The sequence below is a fragment of the Ochotona curzoniae genome, unplaced genomic scaffold, assembly GCF_017591425.1.
Source record: "Ochotona curzoniae isolate NIBS_2020 unplaced genomic scaffold, NIBS_Ocur_1.0 contig_3622, whole genome shotgun sequence".
In the NCBI taxonomy this organism is placed as follows: Eukaryota; Metazoa; Chordata; class Mammalia; order Lagomorpha; family Ochotonidae; genus Ochotona; species Ochotona curzoniae.
Genome location: NW_024465926.1, coordinates 6,302,656 through 6,327,422, shown reverse-complemented (window position 1 = coordinate 6,327,422; position 24,767 = coordinate 6,302,656). Strand labels below are relative to the sequence as shown.

At 43.8% G+C, this 24,767-nt stretch overlaps 1 protein-coding gene across 1 annotated transcript in view; it reads left to right on the top strand.

The window, feature by feature from the left end:
* Positions 1–24,767, top strand: part of WWOX (WW domain containing oxidoreductase) — an 870,330-nt gene that overhangs the window by 376,021 nt on the left and 469,542 nt on the right. The window lies entirely within an intron of this gene.

The window sequence follows — 24,767 nt, the reverse complement described above, 5'->3', positions numbered from 1 at the left end:
TCCTGCATCTGCGTTTTTCTGTTTTGTCTGAAACAGTCATGATCTCAGGAGCTTGGTGTTATATTGCTTCAGAGAAATTAGTGACATTGAAAACCTGTCATCTTTGGTGGTGGTGGTGGGGATATAGTTTTGGTTATAAGAGGAGATTTATAAAGCTGCTGCTTTTTATTCTTTCGTTTCTCCCTTCTCTGCGTTTAGGGGTTTATATTAGATGTTGGATCCACAGTGGGACTCTGCCTTGTATTACCCTAGAACGAGTCAGTGCTGCTGAAACAGGTGCCTTTTGTGGAATAAATTTGGAGCTATGCTTGGATCTGAAGTCTCTCCTGTGCTTGAGTGAGATGTAGCACAGAAGAATTTCAGTATTTATTGGTCCAGGATCACTGGGCTAGAATACATCACCATTGTGAATTATGTTGTTTTTCAAAGGAATTGTTTAGTGATTAAGAAAAAATTAACGGTACCTCTGATGAGTGCATTCCTGTGTTAAGCCTTTAGTACTTTGAAAGAACACTGATTGTGAGCCCTCAAGGAATAAATAGATTTGCGGTTTAAAGATGGGGTTGTCACATGGTGCTGTTACTTGGCTCAAATCCACAGCCGTTTAGTAGCTACGGTCCTGTGGGTTAGAACTCCAGTCTCCACGTGACCGAGTTCTCTGCTTGGGTCTCAAGATGGCGTGTTCAGGGTGTCGGTGTGTCCACATTCCTCCGTGCAGACTCTGGGAAGGACGTCACTGCCGTGCTCACTAAGGACCCTGTGAGTGCCTGGCTCATCTTAATTCCAAGAGTCCACCCGTATTCCCTGTCACTTGAGCCCGAGCTTCCCCAGAGCTTGAAACAGAGCCCATCTCATGCCCCAAATCCCTTTGTTTGCTGAATCCCCTCATGCTTGGATACTCTCGAATTCCCCCCACTCCGCCACCTCCATCGGATTTCAGGGACCAGGTGGTTAGTGCAGTCTCCCTGCCTTCAAGGTAGCTGCTCAGGAAACTGAACCAACACCACAACCACGTCCCCTCACACTGCACTGAGCTAGGCCTTAGTGACACAGTCAGTAACTGGGAGCAGCCCTGGGACTAACTCGTGGAGGCCCAGTTAGAATTTTACCCACAAAGCCACATATTTTTAACAGCATATTTTAAAAGATTTATTTTATTTATTTATTTTATTTGTCTTATGCAGAGAGGATGAGAGAGAGGAAGATGTTTTGTCTGTTGATTTACTACCCATGTGGTCGCAAAGGCCAGAGCTGAGCTGATCCGAAGCCAGGAGCCCGGGAGCCTCTTCTGGGTCACCCACATGTGGGTGCCGGGTCCCAAGGCTTTAGACTGTCCTTGACTGCTTTCCCAGGCAACAAGCAGGGAGCTGGATGGGAAGCAGGGCTGCTGGGATTAGAACTGGTGCCCACGTGGGATCCCAGCTGTGCAAGGCGAGGACTTTAACCACTAGGCTACTGCACTGGGCCCATAAAACATTATATGTTTTTAAGTAACAAATAACAAAGCCTGAATCTTTTCAAACATATCTTTATGTCAAAGCAAAAAGGTTGCCTCTCACTCTGCGCCACACAGTTGCTCTGACACAGAATCTAACAACCCGCGCGTCCTCTGCCTTCTGCTCCTGCTGCAGCCATGCTGTGTGAACGTCGCCGTCACTGCCTGCTAGTCACATGCCTATCCCCGGAGTAGAGTGTGCCCTCTGTGCTGGCTTTCTCTGATACTGGGCAGGGGGTGACATACATAGTGTGCCAAGTAAAGAGCCACCCCTCTTTGGTTCATGCACGTGCCCACCGGTGTCCTGGCACCTTGTACTTGTGAGCACTTTAGGTGTTGGCCATAGAAGTTGCTCTTGTTTCATTCTGAAATGACTTGTTAGACGTGCCATGTGCGTTGTAGGAAATACTTGGCACCGTGTGTAGATCTTTGTAAGGTGCCCACAGTTGGTCAATGTCTGCCTTTGTTTTAGCCCATCTGCTTACTGGCATTCTAGTAGGACTAGTTTCAAGGGCTGAAAGTGTGTTAGCCAGGAGTCAAGGTCTTTGACCCGGGGACAGACCATGTTCATGGAGCTCCTGAGTACTTCCGTTTCATGATGGGAAACAGAAGCCTGTCCCGAGCACAGGGTCATCTCTTGCCATCACTCAGCCATGTACGAACGTTGAGATAGGAAGGTGATCCACAATCAGTTAATTACATAAAGGCAACTGCAGCAAACTCAACAGCTCCACTCTTACCCGGCCATGTGCTGCACGCACACAGCCCTCTGAAAAGGATTACAGATGTTCTTTTTTTTTCAGTCCCTCCCCCATCTTTCTTTCTTTGTACCCACAGCTCTCTGCACTTCACGCTAAATATAATGTATCTGATTTCCCATCATACATACTAATCAGATTTGAAAGTTGTCTTATGAAGCTTTAAGAAGCTAGCCAAGAGCAGCACGATTTCTCCGAAAAGGATGTCTGCAATCAAGATGATTTCATGGGAAAATAAATCATAATTTATATTGCTGAAAATGTCATTTGCAAAACACTTTGACAATACTTTCCTTTCAGTGTATTTTTCTGTGTACGGGGTAAGGGCTGCCCTTCTGTAATTTCCTGCTTCTTTCTTTCTTTTTAACACTCTGGAAACTATTGAAGCAGTTGCAGTTTCAGGGTGTGTGGGCTGTGGGCTGGCTCGGGAACACAACTGACAGGCACTGGATCCCCAAATGATGCAGTGATGATCCTGTGTTAGGACACCTGTGCTGTCCACACCCACCCCCAAACACACGCATGTGTACAGTCGTTTCCCCTCCTCGGCAAAAGGACTGAAATGTACACTTTTAGAACCCACAGACTTTTAGGGTTTACGTTTCTTCTGCCCACATGCCATTGGGTTGAAAAATCATAGTAAGTTACCCAAGAGAATTGATGAGTGATCTGAATGATTAATATCCCTCAGTATTAGGACCTACTTCTAGTTGTGGCCTGGTTGGCGGTTTTAAATTCCTCAAATGCCAACAATTAATATTTGTCTTGATTGCAGACATAGCAGAACCTTCCCTGTGCCTGCTCTGCGTACCCACTTGCACTGTGAAGGTGTGAATCCTCAGTTGGTAAAGCCTGCATGCCCCATGGACCAGGCCTTTACCAAGTGAGCCATTTTATAAACATGCTACAAGCAGAGGCTAAAGAAGTGCTTCAATGTCAGTGCTTCTCTGCTTGGAACCCTTCCGCTTCTGAGATGAATAAGCCCAGGCTGGCCTTCGGGGGGGTGACACACAGCTGCGATGCCTCACAGCCCCAGACGACCTCTAGAAGCAGAGCTGCCTGGAAAACACCAGCTAGTTGCTGGCCTCAGGCCAGCCCCTATTGCTGACCCACAGAATCATGACCCATGAGGCATACTGATTTTAGCACTAACTCTTCAGATAGTTGGTTGTGCAGTCAAAATAGCAGATGAGGTAAAATTAATAAAATGTTTATAAATCTGATACCTCCCACATTGTCACAAAGATATGCCATGCATAATACTTTATCCCTGTTCCCTGAGGTAGATATGCCCAGAAATTGGTTAGTTAGATGACACTTGCTCAGGTTTCATTTACTATCTCGGGAAGCACAGTTTTTCCATAGAAGATACACTTATAGGGGATTTGCAAAAGTTTAGGGCCCTTGGATGTCCCATCTGCCTCTGTAAGGGGTGGGATAATGAGGGGATGTCCATGTGAAAGACTTGGGAAAGACCTCCCTCATGGCAATGAAAACCTTTTTGTCCTAAGTAACCTACTTCTTTTAAAATTGTATCCAACGCTGTTTCTTCCTTTGCTTCAACCATCCAGGGAGTACAGAAACATATTTTTAGCACATTTCTTCCCCACCTTCAAAAGAGGTACCATACAACACTACCTTGGGAACTAACTGTACCAATTTTCATCATTTTTCTTCTTGTTCCTGTTTCTTGGTGGTGGTGTTCCCTTTCTGTCTTTCTGTTTTGTGCTTTCCTATGTGTTTTCTAAGCGCTGTGTGTGTTAAACAAGGCAGGTGGAAAATAAGAACAGCAACATCAAACCTCTGCTATACCTTGGGACTGTTTAAACTCGAGACAAGGGCACAGGCAAGACCTTGGGTTGTTCCAGTCGCATCAGCTAGAGCTGGGTGGAGCAGTGGTCCAGCCTTGCTTCTTCCCGGGCAGCAGAGGAGAAATAGAAACAACACGGCCTTGGCAGCAGTAGTTCTGGTCTCACCACTCTTCCGGGTTCCTCTTTCTGCTACGACAAAACCAGCACGCATTTATTACCTCGCAGTTCCCGACGTTCAAGTCCAGCGTTGGTCTCACCGAGTCACAGCGCGGCAAGGCTGGTTCCTTTTGGAGGCTTGAGAGCAGACGGCCTGTCCAGGCTCTTTGCAGCCTGTAGGGACTCCCTGCTTTCCTTGGCGTGTGGCCCTTCTCCCCTCCTCACAGACAAAAGAGTGGCACCCTCATGTCCCCTTCCCTGACATGGCCTCCTGTGTCCCTTTGTTCCTGATTTGACCCTCCTGCCTCTTGCTTAATTGAATCACACCTGCACAGTTCCTCTACCACATCAGGTAGCAGAACCACTAGCTTTGGGGATGAGAAATGATAAATCATTTGGAGAATCATGATCTTACCTCCTCTAACCATTAATTTTGGGTTTCGAGGTCCTTTATCCGTGAAAGCAGGGATAATAATATTGTAGAGGAAGAAATAAGTGTGGGTGGGTTGTATCAAAGGAAGCCACTCTGCGATAGCTTCCTCAGAAAGCTGCTCAGGACCTGTCCTTCAGGGCTTGACTGCGTGAAGCCACCGCATTTTGCATGCATCTAACATGCAGCGGGTCAGGATTTATTCATGGCTGTTCTCTTTTCTGTTTGTTCTGTTGTAAGGAAGTATCCTAGAGTTGAGCGGTTTAGACATCACTTTTTCCTCCCTTTTTTTTTTTTTTAAGGTTTTTGGCATAGTAATTTTTTTTTATTTATTTTTTTATTATTATTATTTTTTTTATTGTTGCTTACATTGTATTATGTAGTACAGTTTTATAGGCGCTGGGGATTCCCCCCACCCCTCCCATACCCCTCCCCCCATGGTGGATTCCTCCACCTTGTTGCATAACCATAGTTCAAGTTCAGTTAAGATTCGTTGCTTGCAAACACATGCCTAGCATAAAGTTCAGCGTCTTATTGTCCAGATAAGTTCAGTGGCCTCTTGGGGAGACCTTCTATGGTCTGAAGATAGGTCTAACAGAGTAAAGATCCGGTCAGTTAAAAGCCCCAACAAGGCCTCAGTATCAATATACAACATTATGGAATTAATTGACATAGTATTGGGTAAACAATATGTTAAAAATAATGCAAGTTCCATTCTTCGAAACATCTGGGTTGAGACAGTATCAATGACAGGTTCAAAAAATAACAAACAACCATACAAAAAAGATTTATTTATTTTTATTGCAAAGTCAGATATACACAGAGGAGGAGAGACAGGGAGGAAGATTCTCCATCCACTGATTCACTCCTCAAGTAAATGCAACTGCCGGTGCTGAGCTGATCTGAAGCCAGGAGCCAGGAGCCAGGAACTTCCTCCAGGTCTCCCACGCAGGTGCAGGGTCCCAAGGCTTTGAGCCCATCCTCAGTTGCTTTCCCAGGCCACAAACAGGGAGCTGGATGGGAAGCAGGACCGCTGGGATTATGACCACGCCCATATGGGATCCCAGTGTGTTCAAGGCGAGGACCCCAGCCGCTAGGCCACTGCACCAGGCCCCCTGCCATTCTTGATACTGGCAAGTCCAAATCAAGGTGCTAGCATATTCTGTATCTCCCAGTGACTGCCACCTATGGCACCCTCTCATGGCAGACACAGGAAGGTCTCTACTGTCTTTGTAAGGATTCTGATCTCAACACAGGGGTTCCTATGAACCATGATCTCCTTCTAAACACAGTCCTCTCTCTTAAGCCCTCACCTGCACCTGCTGTCACGGTGGGCATTAGGGCTTCCCGCTTGGGAGCTTTGGAGAGGACACCGACATTCAGTCCATCGCAGCTCTCTCACTCACCTCTCTAGTTAGTGATTCAGAGAGGCATAGATGTGGTAAGAAAGACGTGAGAGAGGCCACAGTGGTTTTCTTGTGCTGCCACAAGTAGGCTGTGCTGTTGTGTCAACTCTGCACCTACTGTCTGATCACCCCAGGCTTTGTTTGTCCAATGTGAGGCAGAAAAATACCCAGCTATAGGGGCACGCTGAGGCCCAAGTGAGAGCTTTCCTGCTTTCTGCCCTCCATTCTGTTCACCCATTGGAGTGGGCTGTGTCTGGCATTGTTCACAGCTGAGGGCTATGAGGCTCAAAGGAGTCGCATCTCTCTGAAGAGCGGTAGTAGTGGCAGCTGTAGTGATGGCCGTCATGGCCACCCATGTCCCATTTCCTGTGGGCTCTCCTCATACGAGCAGACCCCGAGCTGAAGTCCTGCGTCCAGGCCTTGTTTGCCCTGCTCTTGAATGCAGCAATGCTCATCGCCCCCAGGGCAAGAAGAAGGCACCAGAGCTCTGGGTGGCCCAGGGGTTCCTGTAAGCCCCACCCCGGAGAGCACTGTGATGGCAGCTCTATGTGGGCTGCCATCATCTCCTGTGCCAGCCTCCAGGGCCTTCATCTGGTGACTGCCAAGAGGCAGGCCTTGCTTAGTTCTAGGCATTCCCCCAGGCTCACCGGTGCCCTGTCATTCCAGACTGGATTGTGTGCCTCCTTTTGGAGCAGAACTGGGACACAAGCGGGCTAGAAGGCTGCTCCCCTCTGGCCATGGAAACTGCCCATCCTGCCCACACTGCCTTTATCTCAGAAAAGAAGAGAGGAAAAAGTTTTTCTCCTGCTTGTGCTCCAAGAACCCAGAGGAGCCTCCGGCTGGCGTGGTCTGCACGAGGCCCATTACCAGCTAGAGTGACAGAGTGTGGCAAGCCTGCAACCTATCCCGTGTCTAATGGGACAGAAACAGAGCATCCCGCTGCCCTTGTTTTCCAGTGGCTCGTCCAGGGCTCAGTGAAGTTTATTAATCTTAGTGTGTAATGGAAAATGCATAGCCGTGATCACCACTCCACAGAGTGGAGGCGGCGGGTGTCTTTGTCTTATGTACACACGGTGCCTGCGAGAGACACTCAGGGCAGAGGAAAGCCATCGTAAAATCCGTGTGAAATTCACAAGTGTGCATTAATGCATGTGACCAGATGGTTCTAAAATATGCCACTTTAACCCAAAATCATCTTCTGAAAAACCCTTCTGAAGAACATCGACTGTGCATAATAACTGCCTTGAGCAGGGCCATAATTTTTGAAAATGTATGAGGTACAGGATGAAGATGGGGAAGGAAAATGGATCCTGCTTATCATTACATAGTCCCTGTAAGTGGCTGCACAGGAGGAAGAGGGAAAAATGCCCCCATGCAGGGAACTGTGGTGACACTTGGTTTAGGACCATGCTGAGTTATTAGCCTGAAATGGCTAACCACTGCTTCCCAAGTTACATTAAAAAAATAAAGAAGGACTGGCATTTTGGTGCAGCATTGACTTCAATTCCAACATTCAATATGAATGCTGGTTCAATTCCCAGCTGCTCCACTTCTAGTGCAGGTCCCTTGCTAATGTACCTGGGGAAGCAGCACAAGATGACCCCAGGAGACCCGGATGAAGGTCCTGGCTCTGGCCATTGCAGCCAGGAGAGTGAACCGGCAGCTAGATCGGCTTGTCCTCTTTTGCTTTTTCTCTGTAACTTAGCCTTCAAAATAAATAAATAAATCTTAAAAAAAAAAATACAAGCTTCTAACTTCTAGCATGCCATAAGTAATTGACTGTTAGTTTACTGTTACAATATTAATACTAGTGTCTGAATATGTTCTTAGATTTGTTTTCTTCTTGTGTCTTGCAAGTGGTAGGGAGCTATCAGTAGAAGCATGTGAAAATCCTTGTACTGTCATGTTTACACCTGAGGTCTTATTAGGCACCTCTCCCCCAGCTACATAAACAAAGAAACAACTTTGGATTCACCCAGCTAGTGCTTGTCGCCGATACTGCACTCCGTGAGATCCAAGGCCCTCAGCTGTCAGCCTCACTGGCGGGTTTGTTATGGGGAGAGTGGATCATGGACCAGCTAAAGCATTACTCAGGAGTTGGCATATTAAGACACTTTGTCATGGGAACACACAGGTCTTTAACCTTTGGTTGAAATTACAAGAGAACAGAAAGCCTCAGAAAACTATCCATGGAGCTTTGTCTCACAGAGGTGTGCTGGTTCCCATGAAGAAGAGTAAGAAATACAGACGTGTTTCCGCATCCCCAGCACTGCAATGTAAGCAAACAGGTGTGCTGTCCTTTAGGAAGCATCCTAGTCCATCCACAGCGCTGTTCAAACCTGACACCCGCTTCTCAGTGTGTGTAAGATATTACTTTGTTGACAGTTCCTTTGCATGCTTTTCAGTGGGTCATATATCCTAATTTATAATATACCTGTTAAGGCACAGTTGGAAAAAAAGAACAAGAAAGCTTGAATGCTGATGATTCCATTCCTTTGTCGGCTCCATTTTGTACGTATATGATTATGAAGCAATTTACATGAAGTGTACACCTTTTCAAATTTTGAAAATCGCCTTGTTGAGGAAGAATCGCTGCACTTGTCAATACCACACTGATTAATCACTGTTATAGAGTAGACATAACATTTTTATTAAACTCTCAGTGAGCAGGAAGATTAGCACTTCCTGCAATAACGGTATTCATTTCATTAGCAACGTTTTCATTTATAAAGTGCTTCTTCCTTATCTTGAAGCTTTTATCCTTTTCTTATTGACCAAAGTAGGGCATGTCTTTGGGAGCGGGTAATAAACTGTATTCGTAATATGATGTGACCTCATGCACAAGCTGCTGCTTCTAGCTGACCGTCTTCCTTGAGCATAAATGTCGTCGGTTCCTCTTGTCACAGGATGATCTTTCAGCTTCCTCTTTGAATTTCAAATGTGATCATAGATGGTTTCCATTCCTAAGAGCTCACCATGGGATGCTTATTAGCAAGATTAAAACTCTGAAACTATCAGTTGGATAGAAATTTGGAAGAAAATATAATGTTTTGTTTGTGTTAATATGCTTCTTTGTTAAGTGCTTATAATAAAGGAGCAATACATGAACATACAGGTTGACATCCTGTCTGTAAGTTTAGAAATTGAATTATGCATGTAAATTCATGGGGGAGGTGGTAAGGCAGAGATAAAGGATGTTGGATTAGGAGTCTGGGGCCCAAGTGTTTATTTTTAAATTTATGTGTAAATTTCCCATTTTAGATGGCAAATTGACTAAGACTACAATGATTGATCTGTGATACAAGCCAGGTGTTGGTCAAGGTGCAGAGGACGCAAAGATGCACCCCCAGACAAACCAGGGGCCTCTTTCCACAGCATGCCAGCTCGGCGCGCAGCCAAGGCAAAACAGCATCAAGGCACTGGGTCAGATATGTCTTGATGCTGCTGCATTTTCAGAAGCAGATGAAGCCTGCACGTGGCTAGAGAGGAACAGCAAGGGGGTAGGAGGGATGCTGGGCTCTTGCAAGTGGTCAGGTGCAGTGGAGTTATTCAGAAGAAGGGGTTGGCATTGTCAAGAGCCTTAGGAAAAGCAGTGCAGGCAGAAGGATGCGGAAGTGACAAGGTGCCCTGTCACTTGCAACCATCATACATGGGGAAGGGATTGTGTCAGCCACAGGATTTGCTTATGTGCCCCGTGACTTTTAAATTTAGAATGAAAGTCTGTGATTCTTTATATGTGTCTCTGTGAGAAAGCTGTGCATATTCAAGATAGAAAAAGATGCACATTTCCAAATACCCACAAGGCAGACAGAAATGACAGTGCAAATTCTAAGAGTTAGTAATGCAGATAAGCTTTGGTTTGGGTGTCAATTTTAGTGACTGTGTTGTTGGACTTTTCATTTACCAGCTATGGCTTGGAGGGGCAAGTGACTTACCCAAGGTCATACTACTAGTATGTTGGAAACCAAGATTAATCACCTATAACTTTGAAATTCACACACAAACATGCACACACAGGAAATTCAAAAGAGTTCATAGAAAAATAAAATCAAAAGTTACTTTTGATATAAGACATCTGTGAGGTTAGGGAATCTTCAGAAAGTTGATTGAAAATGCATATTATACAAAAACTGTGGGCAGTTTTCCAAAAAAATATACACCAAAATGAAACTATATGCCAAAAATGAGCAACTTTGAATTCTGTTTCCTGCAGCTCTTTTGAGATATTGTGTGTGTGTGTGTATAGGTTTTCAATGCAGGTATTATGGTAATACAGATTCATTGGATGTCCGATGGCTTAACTTCATTAGTAACAGTTTGTTGGCTTGTGTCAACTCAATATATGGATTTTAAGGACCAGGAGCCTGTCTTAGAATTGTGGATGTCCTGCCAATGGGATCATGTATTGAGAACAAGCTAGAGGACTTCTGTTAGAAGATGTTGCAATCAGAACAACAGGAGATGTTATTTCACGCTCACCAGATTAGGGAAAAAAAATCCATCTGACAATAGCAGGCGTTGCCTGTCACATGAAGGACAGCAAGCCTTACATGTCACTGTTGGGAGTATGAAGCGATGGAGTGACAGGAATTCTGGTGTTATCTGGCATAGTAGGACTTAGCAAGTGATGTTGTTTTATTGCTGTGAACCTACTTTACAGAAATTCTGGAGAACTAGAAAGAGTGCAAGAGTGCTCCCTGTACACTACTTATGATAGCAGGAAGCTAAAGCTCCCCCAAAGACCACTCATAATAAAACAGATAAACCATTGGTAGTTTAAGCACTTAATCCAATGTGAGATGGTGGTGAAATGAATCGACTGCTGTAACATGCATCAAGACAGAGTATAGGAAAATTATGATGGAGAATTTTAAATGCAGAATATAGGAACATGATTCAATTTATTTAAAGTTCAAAATATAGGTAGAACCAAATATTGGCAAGTGCTATGAGGATATTTGACAAAATTATAAAGGAAAGCCAGTGAATGGATAAAACAACATAGGAGCTGCTGCTTCCTGGGTGGTAGCTCATCCCCTGTGTCATGTTTTCTTGGTTCACAGTACTCTGAATTTCTCTCCACATTCAAAGGTGCTGTGAATAGCAGGAAGCAGGACCTAGTAGTCCATGCACCACAACCAGGTACCTTCTCTACTCCTGGCTGCCAACTGTATCCACTGAAGACTCTGAAATCATCTCTGGCTGTCCTTGATTGCTTCTTCACTGCATGCAGCAAGAAGCCTTCAAGGGTCTCATGGCCCAAGATCTCCTTTTAGTTATTATGTTAATACCCTTCTGGATGGCTTTATGTGTGGACCATAAAGCACCATATCCTTTCTCAAGCCTGGAGGACAGTACGCTAACGGAAATAAGCCAGATCACTGCATGATCTCACTTGTGTAGGTTCTAAAAGAAGTCCGAGTCATTGATGCAGAGACTGGGGTGGTGATTACCAAGTGAGCATCACGCCCAAGCCCCACAGGCAAGTCCCAGGCCTGCAGGTGTCGGTCAGGCAAGTCATTAAAGCTGGCTTTTTTTTTGCCTCCTCAAGTAAGAGTAGTTAGATTATAGAAAACTAGGATCTCTAATATTGATCATATTATGTATCTAAATATTTGTTTGAGAAACAACAGACCGTAATAGCATTATCTTCAAAGTGCCAGAAGGACTGTGGTGATAATCTTACTTTTGTCTAGTATCAAACTGAATGTACTTGGCCTTGGCAGCCCAAAGAACTAGTTGGTCTGTTGTTACCCTGTTTTATTACCCGGTGACTCTAGTTCTCTTTGAATCTGGACATTTGGTCTTCTGTACTGCTTGTTTTCAGTCATGCATTTGACAGATATATTTAGTAAGCATGTACTATGTGCTTGGTGCTACTGTGAACTAACACGAAGCCTTGAAAATATAACACAGAAAATGGATAGCCCACTTCTGAAGTCACTTCCTGGTATGTCCAATTTTGGGGACCATTAAAAGTTTCACTAAATCACAGTGACTTCATTTACATGTAATGCACCAGGGTGTAGGTAGCAATATATGCTGCCTTGCTGTACTCACAGATGGAAAATATCTAGATAAACACTGTGAGGGACATTTTTAAACATGTGAAAAATCAATTTTCATAAGGTTATATCTTTTTACCTTTTTATATAAAACATACTGTATTAAAAGAGAGATTAAATTTTACTCTGAGGAGTAAAATGCAAACATAAAATTATTTTTTCATTTTTCAGAGCATGCACTGGATTATCATTTATTTATGAGGCTTTTTTTTAATCTGGAATGTATGGAAATCTTTTCTTGAAGCACAATATAATATTGACTTGGGAATGTTGTCTGACAGTTTGCCTCTTACAGTTGCATGGAATGATTCTCCTGTATGAATTTTTAAAAGAAACTTTAATATAGTCTGCATTTGAAAGGGCAGTAGTCACCATAGTGTTGAGGTATCGTTTAAATGGCCTCCCTTCCACTGCTTCGATGTTTTTGCCAACTTTTCTGCAGCGAATAATGCTTGCATGACTGTAGAATTCACAAAATAGTCACTTTTATTTCTCATATTCAAAATTGAGACTCAAAAGTTGAAGCTCATCTTCCAAGACACATGGCTTAGGACACCAGGAGCTGTGATGTGACTTTCGTTTGCTCCTTTTGTACGTTGCCCTTGTTTGGAATCATTGAGCTTGGAAGAACACCGGTATCTCTAACCCTCCGTGAGACTGACACATTTTCAATTCTCTGAAATCTGTACAGTGAAGCTGCCCAACCATGGAAGCAGGGGTAACATAAAGATGCTGGCTTGAGCACCTTAATTGATTCTCCTTCTGCATCAGCTTCTCTGTCACCCATAGACGCTACCATCTGCTCTGTCTCTAAGGCTTGACATTTAGTTTTTCAACCCCACATTTGTTTTGTGCATTCATTAGCTGTTGTTGCACAACAAACTGTCTCAAGTGCCTGTGGTGGCTTTGGCTTCACCCAACTCATTCTAGAGCTCAGACTAAGGCTTGTGGTTGGGTGATGCAGGATGCACTGTTCCCAGGTACCAAGAGGCAGCTCCAGTGTCCCCTAAAGACCAGATTCAGGCTTAGCATATGCCATCTTGTTCATTGGCCAAATTTTATTATGCAATCATCACAGAGTGTATTTATGCAAATTTGTGTGGTTATGGCATCAATGGATGATATAAACCATCCTAGATATGTTCTTTCATTGAACAGACAGCCTTCTTCAGGATCCAGCCTCAGCAACTGTCCCCTAACGTCCAGCGCTCCAGCTGTAGAATAAAGGATGCATATTATTTAGCTGCCCTGCTTTGCTTCCAACTCTGAAACCCCCAAGAAGGAGTTTTGTGTGACCAAACATGCTATTCCCTACTAGAGAACCAAACTACGTTTTCACACTCATGAAGGCATTTAGAGAAAAAAACAATTAAACTTCTGGAATGCCTTGTAATGGTACTCCCTCTGAAGGCATCATGCCTGTAACATTGGGGAAGCTGCTATTTTGCTAGCAAAAGCCTGTTGCCAGGAAATGTCACAGTATAACTTGAAATTTAACACATGCACAGGTGGCTCTGTTTGAGCCTGTGCCATTGGTAATTCAGTTTCAGGATCTTATTTTGACAGAATGTACTCAAACATGATTGTTGCTATCCGTTAAACCCTGATGGTCAGCCACTGTCACCCCAGTATAACCAAGACTTGCTAATTAATATTTTCAGAAGGGCACCAGTCATACAGGTCTAGATTTCAAATGAAAAAATTTGCCATCTTTGGTTCTTGTAGGTGTATTTATTTGGATGATGTCACCTTGACCACTTGCTTCGCAAAGTGTTTGGAAGCGGTGTGAACCTAAAGAAGATGCTCTAAATAAGCTTAAGCCATGGCTGATGCTGGGTTTTTTTTTTTTTTTTTTGATACCCAGAGACAGTATTATGCCATTAGATTAGTATCTTGCATTTCAATTTTATATTGTATATATATACTTATTTAATCTGAAACTTATACACATGTATGTGTGTATACATATATTGTGTTCATAGCAAATTTTAAAGTATCAGTGCGTGATTGCATGGATAAGTAGCTGTGAACTGTATGAAGGGGATTCATTCCTAGCTATGGATCATTTGGAAAGAGATCAACCTGCTACATCAACGCTACAAGTAAATGAGAATGAATGCAACCTCCAGATATTTCTGAAAGCATGTCTTCCATGGGCTTCCAGGGCTGCATTTGTCACAGTGACTGCAGGATGTCCGTTTGCAAGCAAGTTTGATGGTGAGGATACACCCTTGTAAATGCTTATGATGCTTCCATAACATTGTTGGTTGTTGATATTAATTATTAGCGTTCTCTATTCCAAAAACCCTAATCACTAAAGAAGTAATAACCATAATAAGGCTGCATCATATCTCTTCCGCAACTTTTTCTTTCCCTCCTTGCCTCCCTTTCTCTGCCTGCCTTCCTCCCTCCCTCTTCGTCTGTGCCTCTGTCTCCCTTCTTTTTTGCCCTCATCTTTTTCTTCTTCTGTTTTATTGATCTTCCTCATTCACCCTGTTAGCCAGTTTATCATTTTTGTTGTCCCATTTTTGATCATGTTTTCCTTATTATGTATATATATATATATATATTTATTTAAGCTGTTATATATATAATATATACAATATGTATATAATATATATATTATATATATATTTAAGCTGTTAAATCAGTTGAATGTTTCAGTAATTAGTATGAACTACCTGCTTTGTGGCTGTTAGTTTACTAAACTAGGGAAGAAAGGGCAAGTTTTGTTGCATTCTTAATTCACAGCTTAGTCAAAGATATAGGCACTTCAGTTGCAATCAAGTGGGAGGGAGATGTGTTTAGAGTGTGGATGACATAAAAAGTGAGAAAGGGATGTAGGACAGGCTCTTAACACAAGGTGTACTCTGGGCCAAGAGTACAGGTAAATAAACAGTGTTCCCTGGGCAAAGTTGGGAGGTCCCCCCCATTTTGAAGGGTCCCAAGATGGGAAGAGCGTGGGAGCTTCCGGTCTCCAGTGACAGTAATTCAGCTCTAATGCAGGGCACGAGGGGAAGCAGCATGAGACGCAGGAGGACCTTGAGAAATGCAGGAATGCTGTGGCTACAGCGAGCTGTGTGCTGATCTAGAATGCTCAGGTGTCTCTGAACTGAAGCTTGTACAATTTCAGAGTGCAGTTGTAGAGACCACATGTCCCAAGAGTGGCTGAAACACTGCACCCAATGACCGCCCCAAGACTTGTTTGTACAAGTGGAAGAGCTGACGCTTGCCAAGGAATCCTCTGGGTCTGTGCTTGTCTCAGGGCTCTTACTTAGCTTTTACCAGTTCTTTGCACACAAAAGCCATATTTGCTGCTTTCTTTGCCAACAGAGATTTGCAGTAACTGCTGAACCCCAATTACAGATGGAGTGCCCCTGTGTTTCCAAATAACAGCGTCTTCTTGGATTTGGGTTAGTACATCAAGGATGGCTGGCAGAGACCAAAGGTGTTGGCCAGTGGTCCTGTCACACAGAGGCTGCCGAAGGGAAGAAATGAACAAATGGCACAGAAGCAATTTCTTTAGCATAAACATGATTTTCTACAACATTAGCTTTCTAATCCCAAAGTTGTGATATTGGCAAATTATAAAAGCAGCTTGTGATAGGATCTATTTTGCAAAATGAATGAAGAATTTAGCGCTAAAATCCAGTGCCATGAACAGTGCAGTGGCGAGAAAATTTGGAGAAAGCAGTCCTCTGTGAGAAGCTTCCTAATGATTAGGCATTTTGTAAGGCCGCTTAAAGTGGCCTTCAGCACCTTGGAAACTTCTCTTAATACCGCATAAGCCCCTCCAATCTCACACATGCTTTATAATTTGGGTAGTATTTGTCCACCAAGTGATCATTTGCAGTCATGTCCAGTTTATTATGTTTGTAAAGAATATCTGTTAACTCACCATATGTCTTTAACCAAACGAAAATCAGCCGCTGGGCATATTAAAGTTGATTTTGCAATTTAATCTTATTTTTTAATTTAAAAGCTTCCTAGGTCATTTTCTGTTTTTAATTGCTATTGTATACCCTTAATGTGAAGGACATGGCAGTGTACAACAAGTTTTTTTTTAAAAAAAATATTTACAATTCTTATCTTATAAAGAAAAAAGTTACATGTGGTCATTTGAAATAATTGCAAAAATGACACTGTATTAATTAGATAATTAAGGGGTCTCAAGCATGTGCTTATTGTATTCATTGGGCTGGAAGCCAGCATTTTCTATAGCTGAGAAAATGGGTTAGCATAATTCAAAATTCAATTGCTATAGTCTTTTTCATATGAAAAGATAATGCTGAATGAGTCTTAAATCTGGATTGGAAAAACTAGCAGGAACTGGCTTTATTTTAATTGAGTTTTAAAACACTTGGAGGCTTTCTCCTTGTCTCAGCAGTTTAACCCTTTGCAGTGGTGGTAGTCTGAGAGCCGTGTGGATTCACACATTGACAGCGGTGGGTTCTGCAGATCACTCTGTGCCTCCCGGGAACGTGTCCCACGTCAGTAAGAGCCCTGGAATGGGAGATGCGAGTCTCGGTTCCCTCCGCCTCCTTCTGAGTTGCTATCCATGGGTTGAAATCAGCTACACCAGGACATTTTTCCAGATGCCTTAACTTATCAAGGTTATTTGTCAGGAAAATTATCTCTTGTAACGCCAGGTTCCCTACTTTCATATGACAGGACTTAATATAGAAGTTTTCCCCATACCAACTAGTAGTGTAAGTGGATTTCATATCCTTTTTATTTTATAAAGTTTTGCTTATCAGGTTTGTCATCCTCTATTTGAAATTAAAATGTGTGGTCTCAAGATGACCTTACAGTAACTGACCCCAAATCTAATCACTCCCAGCGTCTCAGAAAATCGACAAATGTGTCAGGTATAACTTGGGGCATCAAAACATTGTTTTAAATATTTCATTTGTAGGCAAGACAAAGATCATTTTCAGGTTAATCCTCTGAGAAGAGGACACTGGGTCTATGAGCATCTTTGCTTTCTCTGCTCTATGAGCAGAAAATGTACACTTTCATGTTCTGCATGAGTGCGCTATTGATTGGGTTTATGGCCAAAAGAGTGTTCCTGAGTGGTCAATACATGGCCAAAGTGCATCAGGTGAAGGTAAAAGTAAAGTGAGATCTATACTTCTGATAGCAGTTGCTCTGGGGTGATGTTATGCTTGTCATCTGAGATTACTATTGAAGCTAGATTAAAATGTTAATTATATTAACATAGATGAAAATGTGGCATCACAGCAAAGACCTTTTGGTTTTTTTTTTTAAGATTTATTTATTTTTATTGGAAAGGCAGATATACGGAGAGGACAAGAAACAGAGAGGAAGATCCTCCGTCTGATGATTGACTCCCCAAGTGGCCACAACAGCTGGAGCTGAGTCAATCTGAAACCAGGAGCTTTTTCTAGGTCTCTCACAAGGGTGCAGGATCCCAAAGCCTTGGGGACAGCCTTGGGCTGTCCTCGACTGCTCTCCCAGGCCACAAGCAAGGAGCTGGATGGGAAGCAGGGTCACGGGATTAGAACTAGTGTCCATATGAGATCCTGGTACACCCAAGGTGAGGACCACTACAGTACCAGGCTGGGTCCAGCATAGACCTTTTGAATACAAAATATACATACATCTTCTTACGTGTTAGGATTTAAAATCTGAAAAATCGTATGCCTCAAATGGTCTGACAGTTGATTGACTTGTCTCAATTGTATTTTGGGATAAAAGGGCATTTTTAAAAACTTGAATTTTTTTGGTTTATGAAAAAATCTACCCACAGGCTTTATATTTGCAGGTCTTCATTGACCAACATTAACCTAATGCATTTTTGTTAGTTCATTGATTGTTGATTTGTCCAACCTCAATCAGATATATGTGCCTTTGCTGTGTCATTTTTAGTAAGTGATTTTCACTTACTTAATAGCAAACTTAATGTGTCTGGTTAGACTTAGTAGAAAAACCCTCATTCGGCTCATCCAAACCTTGGCTTCTGGTTACCGTCACCCATGGGTCATTATTCTGCCTCTGAGTGCAGACTGCCCTGATGGTTCAGGTCTGGTAATTTCCCCTTTCTGCTTTTGAGCAGGACTCTGAAAGGTCCTGGAAGCTGGAGAAGTGGGTTGGTTCGTGAAGTCTTTGTCCTTACAGGACTCTTCCTGGAACCTCTTGCAATATCAAATCTTTGAAGATGAGTGGTCTGGAATAACCTGCCCTGTGAATGCGGACAATTGCTTTACCTGTTGATTCCGACAGAAAAAAAAATAAAGGACAGGGCCATGTTGCTTGCTGCTGCAGCAACAACTGGTTCTTTGAATCACAAGGCCGTGTTGACGCTGCAAGAGTAATTCAGACAGTGTTTAGATTTGCCAGATGCCATCATGTCTAGAAAGTAGCCTAGTGAGTATGAGGTGCTTCTGTGACATCAGAGGCCTTTAGGAGTGTTCCTTTCTTGACTCCATTAGGAATTTTTCTGTGCTTTTTTTTTATTATTTAATTTGCTAAAATGGAATCCTGGGTCACAAAAAGTATGGATTGTAGGTTTCCTGGGAAGATGTACTTGGCAGCATACCTGGAGAGGAGGCCTGAAAATGTCAGCCTCCAACCCCCCGCACTGGGATTAGTAGACTCCGTGCTAACATAATGACCATGCAAGTGCGTTCAATGTCAAAGCATGAGACATTAGGAGTGGGGTGCAGGGTGTCTGGCCAAGGAACCTGTGCTGGGCTGTGGTGTTGGTAATCCAAAGGGTTTTGAGTTAAGTGCTTCTGACATGCAGAATCAAGAGTCAAGGGCAAAGCTGCCTTTTAAATGCTCTCTCTGAAGCGTCCACTGCAGCTGTAATTGAGCCTCTCTGGTGAAGGTCTTTGTTAGCGCAAAGCTGGGGAGTGTGGCCTACCTATCTGAGGGACTAGCTTAGGCATCTTCACGTAACTGCTGTGTGACATTCCCGAAGGTCCCCAGCCCCTTGGTTCCTCAGCGGTTCAAGAAGGAAAATGCTGTAGCAGAGATATTCATAAAGCTGTGCCATCTCCCCGTTCCCCTTGAGGCCAAGTAGTCCCTTCCTAGCCTTCTTGATCAACATTTATACTTATGAAGCAATTCACAAGTTAATTTTATGTCATATACTCTGAACTGCAAGTTCCATGAGGCCCAGACGGTCTGTCTTAATGACGTCTGCTTGTTAAACAGTGCAGTTATAATCAATATTATCCCTTTTGTCATCGTCACCATAGCAAATATTCATTATCATACATGGAGTGTTAGATGCTGTAAGAAGAGCTTTATAGATGAATTATTTCCAGCCATAAAGTCAAAAGCAATTTGGGCAAGCAGAAAATATGTGGCTTTTTGGAGTTGAAACACTGAGGTGCAGAACCTCAACATGCCTGTCTCCCGTCTTGCAAGTCTGTACATGTCCCTGAATTTCTGCCGGATCACATATCCTCCTCGGTGAGACTGGAATAATGATCTCTGTGTGCTGAATTAGCACTGAATATCACACACAGTGGCCCACAGTGGGAATCCAGTCCAAGTGAATGGAATTGTGATATTTATATACACTGTGAAGCTTGAGAGTTAGGCGTTCTGCTGAGTGAAGGAAGCCAGACACTAAACACATAGTCTGTGACAGCATTTCTGTCGAGGTCAAACTCAGCCAGGACTTGAGCAGTGTGTCGAGAGGCAAAACAGAAGCTAGCATGCCAAGGAATGCTGTCTTGAAGGGGCAGGAGAGAGCCTTCTGATGCCTGGAAGTGTCCCATGTGTTGGGCTGGCAACATCATCAAAAAGTCAGATTGATAAAGCCTTATGCTTGCTGTTTGTGTGTGGCAAGCAAGCCAAAACAACAACAACAAAAACTACTGCTTGAGAGAAGTATCCCTTCTTTGGGAGTCTTTTCCTCCTGGCTGTGTAAAGGCACAAAGTGGGTTTCCCCAACAGCCGAGGTGCCTAAGGGCCAGCGGTCAAGATGGAGGCAGGCTGAGATGACCACTTGGCCTATTTCCCAGTTCTGCTGAGCCTCCACTGCCAGCCAGTTCAAAGGCAGCTGTGGATCTGTTATTGAAAACCTGAACCTAAAAAGTAATTTTTCAGCCATGTCTGTGTGAACTAAGTATAGTGTCAGATTTACAAGGCTGTGGTTCTGACCACCCTGGGGCTATTTCTGACCACAGGGACAGCTTAAATGGTGTGGCCCATAAAAAGTAATCTGCAAGCTCAGGCCAAATGTTGGTCTATTTAGAGCCCAAAGGAGCCTGGGCCTTTGGCAGTGCTTCTTCCTGAAGGAGGATCCGAAGCTGAATGGAGACTGTTGCCCAGAGTCTGGGAATTTCTTAGCGTCGTTCCTCTTAGGGGATCAGCCTCTTAGTTGTGGGATTGACTCACACAGCCTTTGACCAGCCTCCAAAATTGGGAGCCACTGCTGGACCCCCAGCTGCCCTTTGGCATAAGGATAGGGACTCCAAGAGGCATCTGTGTTCTTTCTTCCCCCACAGTAGTCACACCAGGGCGTCTTGACTCAACCTACGCCCTCTTCCAAGTCACTTCACAGGTCAGTGTTTTTGTTTTGCCTGACTCAGGCTTGTCTGCCTTCTCACAGACCAGCTTCTCTCCCTTGCTGTCTGTTTTCCCTTTGTCAGGATACATCTTGGCCGGCTTCCACTGGCTCTGCAGCACCACTCACCGTCTGCCATCTCTTTCCCACCTGTGTTCCCACCCGCACTGTAGATCTGCCTTTTGCTGGAGAGGTTTGGCTTCAGTTTCCTTCATACAGATTTATTCATGAACTCATTCCTCTAGGTCACCTAAAGTAAGCTAAGCTTTCTGGGCCTGGTTTTTCTGTCCTGTGAAGTGGGAAGGTGAGGCTGGATTCCTGTTTCTCATTTGGTTCTGTTTGTCTAGTGGAAAGCCATTTATCATCTTTAGCCCTACCATGTGGTGGTTGCTCTGTTCAAGTCTGTTTCCCTCCTTATCCAATTAAATTTGTCAGCAATCTTGAAATATATTGCTAATCACCAAAGTAGAAATAAGAAGCTGGTGAAGAGAAAGATTAAGTCAGTTGTTGAATGTGACCAAGTCAAAATCTTGATGTTTGCAATAAATAGCACTTATTGACTGACTGCTGTATGTTTTGGATGGTGCAAGCATTTCATTTAAATAATCTGATTTTATGTTTACCATAGCCCTGATGATGAAGATTCCATTGTCACCTGTTTGACATGGGGGTTTTTTATGTAAAAAGAGCTTATCCCTGGTCATCTTTCTAATACTTGAGGTCTTTAATTTTGGACTCGGATATGTTTGAGTTCAAAATTCATGTCATTTCAATTTGTATCTCTTCATAACCTTAATAAAACTCCTTTTTTAATCCTACAAAAAACTGTCCCCAGATTCTATAGCATTTAAATGTGAATATTCCTACTAAATCATGATATAATCCAGACATTTGATCAAGTCATAATATTTTTTAGTTTTGTTTAAAAATTGTATAACATTGCAGAGAAGGCAACAAAATGGACCATAGCTCTCTGCTAAGAATATAAATAAAATGAAGCAGCTCTCTCTTGGAGTTTTCTCATCTTCCCATTCATAATTGATTCCAAACTTGCATGAATCTTTCAAGATAAGTGTCTTATTGATTATTCTGAGCACAAGTGATCACTTGGCATCCTGAGAGTCACTCACTACACTCCCCTGATTACCGTAAACAGAGATGGAGATCAGAAGGAAAGCCACTTGCTTTGCTCTTGGGCCCATGCAGTATTTTGAGACATTGTGAATGGAGAGAAGAGAGGCCCCTACAGAGAAACGCTCTAGTCTTGTTTCTGAGGAGGTGGAGACTGACACTCATGGGTCAGCTAAGGCAGCCTGGAGCTATTTTATAACCCTTGTGCCAGGACTTGTTCCTTGTAAATGTGCGAAGTGTCTCAATGAATGCCAATTCACTGCTGTCAGGAAACATTAGGTCTCCTAAGTGACATCCTTTTTTTCTGCCCGTTTACTTATGGCTATGTAAATCAGGCTGGCCTCCCTCTTAGAAATGATTGGAGTGTTTACAAGGGACTTAAGCTGCTCTCTTGTAGTTGTGGGGAAATAGTCGAAATTCAGATGTGGCCGTGCACTTGCAGTCAGTGATGTGAAGCTCTGCTTGCTGCTCATTTGGCTGGCGCAGCACCGATTCATCAGCCCAGGTCTTGTGGTGGCACTGCTGTGCCTGGTGTGGGCAGCAGGAGGGTCAGTGCCGCCAAGGATTCACAGGAAAGTTGTCCCTGGGTAGCTCCATGGCTCCAGCCAAAGCCCTTGAAATGCTCCCTAAATGACAATAGCCCCAGTCTTGAACCGGTTGTAGCATTTGGCAAACAAAGAGATCTGACTCATGGGTTTTGGGTGCAAATAATAAAGATTCAGGCCATTGCATTAAATTGGCTTCCTGATTTCTTAAGGCTGCGGCTGATTTGAAAATGCTTACTCTGTGTCCTGGGGGCTAGGACGAGGCTACTCTGTACCCACGTGAGTACCACTCTCCAGAAAGCTCTTGGTCAAAACAGCAGAATCCACCTGGCAAGATCTACTCTTTCTTGCTCTCTTAAACTTACTTTTAAAGTGGCCCAGCAATTTACCTGAAGAAGATCGTGATCAGGTTTGCACATTCTTATTGCTAGAATCATAGAATGTAGCAGAGCCACCTGGACGAGCAGTGAGCCCATTTTCCCTTTTTCCTTGATGAGGAAGATGGGACCCAGAGGTGAGCTCAGTCGGTCTTTAGCTAGTGTTTATCTCTAGGTTTTGCTTTAAGATATACCAAGGATATATCTCTTTTTGAAACATTTGTTTGAAAGAGTGACAAGGACAAAGCGTGAAGAGAGGTAGACAGAGTTCTAACTGCTTCGTCCGCCACAGCCAGGGCTGGTCCAGTCTGAAGCCAGTAACTTGGAATGGTTATGGCGTGCGGGGGTCCCCCGTGGTGTATTAACCGAGAGGGCCACAGTGCCCGCCTCAGAATTGATTCATGGAACAGCTGTGTACTCTGCCTGAGCAAGGGGCTAAGCGTAGAGAGCTAAAGTTGGAATGTTCATGTGTAGACGTGCAGGGTTCCCTGCAGTAGTCGTGCTGTAGGAAGAGAAGGAGGAGAGGCAGACAGAGGACGAAGAGGACCATGGCCTTCCTGGACTGAAGGGATGACCCTCTGCTCACCACCCGGAAAAGGGTCTTTCTGCGAAAAGTGTTTCATCTGATCCAACCACTCCGTTTAAGCCTTGTCACGCACCCATATAACCCTTCCATGAGCACCCTCTGGGCAGATCCTACCCTGCTCAGCGTCTGCCCCATTGTGTCACTCACTGGGAGTCTTGGTACCCTAGGAAAGTTGCCACCAAGAGGATTAATTCCTAAGCATTCAGTTCTGGTACAGGCACACAGATAACCCGTAATTGGATAATCAAGAGTCCTATAAAAAGCGATTTCCTATAAAATTGCAGCCTTGTGACGAAAAAGTTGAAACTTGGTGCGGCTTTTCACCCTCTTTTGGCTTCCCTGTACTTGCCTGTTTCATAATCTGGGTGCAGAAGTCACATTACTGTGATAGATGCTGGGGTTCCAGAAGTAAAGAGAGAAACACAAGTGGGGATGTAGCTCACCTATTCTGTGGGATACCCAGAGCTCTGTGAGAATCCTTGCAGAAATCAGGAACACTGCCTGCTATTGTAAGAAGCACATTAGGTGTGAAACAGCAGTGTGGCAGCTGCATTCCAGCTGTGATGGTCTAGAATGATGTGGACACTCTTCACCTCTGGTGTCATTTGAGCTGCTCTGGAGAATAATTGAGTTGTCTCAACAGGGGAAGAGGCAAGAATTTTCTGGGGAATAGGATACACAAGGCCAAATGAAAGCTCATTGGTAATGAAATACAGGTAGAGGTGCTGAAGAGAGAATAATTTTCCTGCAGTTTGTGTAGCAAGGCAGAAAAAAACAGAACTCAAACAGTCTTGAAACCCTGGGCTCTTGGCAATGTTAAATGTCAAGAGAAGACCTCTGATGCATAGCTTACCTGAAAGAGCCACAGGACAGATAGGGGATATCAGTACCAGTTCTCTTGTGTTTCCCTGGCAGGACCTGATTCCAGCAAATCATGATGTGAGCCCCAAATGAGAGGCATACTGCATAGGAGTGCACAAGAGCTATCACGAACTGAGGATTCTGGAGCATAGATCACCAGTTGCTGCCGATACACTTGCCTTTCCTAAGTCCCAAACTCTGTGTATAAAACAAGAACAGCATGGCAGCTTCACTTTTCAAGATAACCCCAGCAGTTATCTTGAACACACTGTAACTCGATAGTGTGTCACTGGAGGTAACACCTTCTGTCTTCTCATGAATGAGGGAACATTTTTCCACAGCCCATCAGCTGATTCACCTGACATCTCCCTGGCTAGAATAGATAACTTTTACCCAACCAGCTTCCAGCGAAGCATCTGGAACCACTGCAGCTAGGGACCAAGACCCCTCAAGTCTCAGCCTACCGTGACTGCTACTTTAGCAGCCAGTCCACAGGCCTTTTCTGACTTCTTCCATCTTCTGCACTGTTTCTTCTCTGACACCGTTGTCACTATTTCCCAGAGTCACATGTTTGTAGCCCTTGTCATGAGACCATGATATGGTG